Source organism: Emydura macquarii, unplaced genomic scaffold (genome assembly GCF_026122565.2).
Source record: "Emydura macquarii macquarii isolate MOO-44397 ecotype Brisbane River unplaced genomic scaffold, CSIRO-AGI_Emac_v2 contig_1253, whole genome shotgun sequence".
In the NCBI taxonomy this organism is placed as follows: Eukaryota; Metazoa; Chordata; order Testudines; family Chelidae; genus Emydura; species Emydura macquarii.
The window spans coordinates 94322486-94326216 of NW_027131390.1; the positions used below are offsets into that span (position 1 = coordinate 94322486).

At 39.9% G+C, this 3731-nt stretch overlaps 1 long non-coding RNA gene across 1 annotated transcript; it reads left to right on the top strand.

The window, feature by feature from the left end:
* Positions 1–313: 313 nt before the first annotated feature.
* On the top strand, positions 314–1592 carry LOC137154222 (uncharacterized). Its single transcript, XR_010920165.1, has 2 exons — positions 314–608; positions 703–1592. It is a non-coding gene; the product is annotated as an uncharacterized lncRNA (long non-coding RNA).
* The last annotated feature ends 2139 nt before the right edge of the window (positions 1593–3731 follow it).

Below are 3731 nucleotides of genomic sequence, written 5' to 3' on the forward strand. Positions count from 1 at the left end.
GGACAGGACATTAGTGCTTCTAGACATGACTGTTATACAAAAACTAAAAAGTAAGGTCTCATACAGGCACTGGATGGGTGTTGGCCCCAGCTTCCTTTCTAGAACCAACAAGAGCCTGCAGCAGGGCAATCTGCCCATTTAAGGGCTTGAGGAGCGAGAGAGCAGGAAGCCCTGGCCTAAGGAGAAGCCCAGCAGGCAGCTGTTGAGAACCAGCTGATATAGCTAAGCAGCAAATGATGATTGGCTCTGATTCACAGCTGGAAGATATAAATACGGATGCATGTGTATGAGAGGAGCTATGAGAGACAAATACTTCCCTGAGCAGCAGTGGAAGGATGTAACAGGGCAGGTGTGCTATGTGGTCCCCCTGAGACTAAGGGAGGGGACCCTAAAGTACCAGTCCACCTGATAACTATCATTTTTGTTACTTTTTAACATTTGGGGGTTGCAGAGGAATAGAAAAGCTTGCACTGAAGGCTAAAACAGAGTTAGGTGTGGCTGACTGCTTTGTCTCCAAGACAGGTCTAACAGATGACAAAGCTCCTGGTAACATTTTGGTTTTATCTGCAAGACTTGAAAAGGGGACTCAAACAGAAAATACAGTTTTTGTGAGTTCTGACAATACTTTGGCTTCTACTAAATATATATCTTCTGAGCCTGTAGATATGGCAGCTAATTCCCTAAAAACTTTCCTTTCCCCAGGAAAATTGCCAACATACGTTGCAGTTACAAAAATGCCCACATACTCAGAAGATTGCTGAGGCTCCATGTCTTTACGCTGCCCCTTGTAGTACACCACTATTCCCTAGCAGCCTCCCCTTCCCCATGGCAATGACCAGGACTCCTCGAGGCTGTGGAAGGGTTGGTGAAAAAGATAATACAGCCTCAGATTGCTCTAATTTACAGTGGTGGACTGGCTTGACACACCGCTAACCTAGGACTGGTGGAATTACAGATGCCATTTTTTCAGCCCATCCTGATCTCCACTGTATGCTCCTCAACTATAGCTAGCTGTCTGGATTTGTAGTGAAGATTCATAATGCAACAGCAAGTTCAGAGGATAAACAAATGATAACTAAAGGTCAGGGGGTAATAGCCAATAGAACCAAATACACATTCCTTGTGGCTAAGGGTGTAATCACTTACAGAGCAACATCAATAGGCTTGCTCAATCCTGTATCAAAGATCAACAGTAGTAGTAATTAGCTCTTAGGCAGCACTTCATCTTCAGAGTACTTTGCAAAGGTTGGGCTGGATTCTCAGCTGATGAGAGTCAGACTAGCTCTGTTCAAGTCAATGGAGGAGTTATGCCAAATTTATACACATTGAGGATCTGGCCTATTAACAGGCACCTCTGTGATGGGAGAAAGACAGTTAAGCATGGTCACAATGTTACAAATGAGGTCAGTGAGGCAGAAAGGTTATATAACTTTCCTATTAAGGCCACAAAGAGCTAATGTCAGAGCTAGGATTAGAACTGGGATATTCCTGATGCAGAGGCCTTGCTTAAGTCATGTATCTTTGGAGTACCCCATTACTCTAAGTAATGGCAAACATTACAAAATGAGCCTCATCCTCTGAGGGTCTGAGAATCCTCAACCAAAGCAGCCCATTTTGCTTATGTCCATGTTATTCTGTCAATTGACATCAGGGTGGGGTGGAAGTACCTCGAGAAGGGATCAGTTTCAGTGCTGTGGGTTCAGAATCGGTATGCAGTTTTAAGTTGGGACATAGATGGGTAAGTACGGAGTAACCTTAGAACCAGGTGGGAATGGAAAAAAAAGACAGCCTAGTACAGACTGAAAAGAAAGGAAGTAGAAAACTGTTTACAGTTTGATAATATTGAGACTTTAGGAGAAAAGTGACAAACGTAAAGCACAAGGCAAGGACTGTGCCTAGGCAGCTTGGCTCACCTCTCAGTATACTGGTGTAAATTAATAGTTAACTCCAGATTTACACCTCTGTAAAAACAATCAGGAACTCTGTCTAAAAGTTCTTGCCCAGTAAGCAAGTATAGCCTTGTCTGGATTAGGACAAAAGGTGGTGGGTTTTTTTTTAAATGTGTTACCTAATGTATTTTAACTAAAACTTTTTAAAACCGTAGTGTAGACAGGGCAAGTTATGTTATGTGTTAGCTGGAAGAAGCACACCTTACAGTTACTTACCACGTTTTAAAAGTACACCTTTTATCCTAGTCTAGAAAAGCCTATAGTCTACACATACCTTAAAATATATCAGAGGAAATGAACTGTTAGATTAAAATGAAACCAAACTATAGATAAAAATGCTTATTTTTAAGAGACTGAGAAAGCCTTGTATTTAGAATCCACTAACAGTTACGTTGAACTGAGAAAGCCCTAAGGGAAAAAAAAAAGTAACCTACCATCCACTCCTCAAATATAATAACTAGCTTTTATTTTATTATTTTTACTTTTTAATGCATATTAACTTTGCATTAGAATTTTACATTTTTAAACTTCTTTTATCAGATATTTTCAGTAGACTCAGAGCCTAAACCAATTAGGAAGATGTTCTTTCCCCTTTTTCAGTCTTTGTGGTTTGTTGTTAGATTTAATCTACTCAGTATTGAGATACTGAACATACTGTTCTTGTGTAATGTTTACACTTGAGATATTTTTATCTGTTCTGGCTCTATATCTTTAAGTAAAGTGGTGTTGTAACTACAAAAGATGCATTTAATGGCAGCTAAAGATACCACAATGGAATAATACTGACAATGAGGTGATAATTGAAGTCTGAATGATGAGGTACCTGAAAACAATAGGTCATTCTAATTAACTTTGACCATCATTAAGAGGGTTAATGATTATATCAGTGACCTCCTAGGTAATGGGACTTGAATCTACAGGATTCAAAGTTGTAAAATAAAAAAATCAGATAGTGGGCCAAATTCTGTTCGTAACTACATGGGTGTACCCTCAAAGTAACTCTATTAGCTTCAGAGGAGAGCAGATCTTGACCCAATCTGTAAAGTTAGCCTTCATACCTTATAGAAGTTGTTTCATGTAGCCTGTACTATCTGAATAAGCAATATACATCAAAGATATACCCTCTCTGCCCTGTGACTATCCTAACGTGACCAACCTGAACTAGGTAGAATCAGATTCATTTCAACAGGTTTCCTGCATGTTGCCTCTGGAAAGCAGTAGGGAGAAAGTAAACACACACAGAGATCTACCTATGGTCAGAGCATCATTCCTAGAAGAACTCAGGACTACGTTAACATGCACTAAAAGTTAATATAGTCCCATTTCAAACAGTACTATGTTAACATGTGCTAAGGAACTTTTAGTGCATGCCAACAGGGTCCACACAGGCTGCAACACACTGGTGAGGACTAGAATTTACACTCTCTGGTGCTAACTAACACACTCTGTAAACAAGCCCTAAGATAATAACACCAAAATGTTATTGACCTCCAGGCTTCCAAACAGCTTCATGCTCAGAAGTACAGTAGTTGCACTTTGTCAACCCAGTTCAGCTCATCAGGAGCTGGCAATTCCATTTTATAAATACATGCAGAGGTTTTTTTACTTTTTGATCCAAATTTATTGCTTGTGAAAGGTTTTGGCCTGTTGAATTCCTGTATTGGCAGGTGAAGCCCACATTAAAAGGGTTCCATCTACAAAAACAGCAATGATCTCTCTCAGATAAGAGGGAGACTACAAGGACACTGGAATCAACTGAATACAGGGGATTTTAAAAAATGA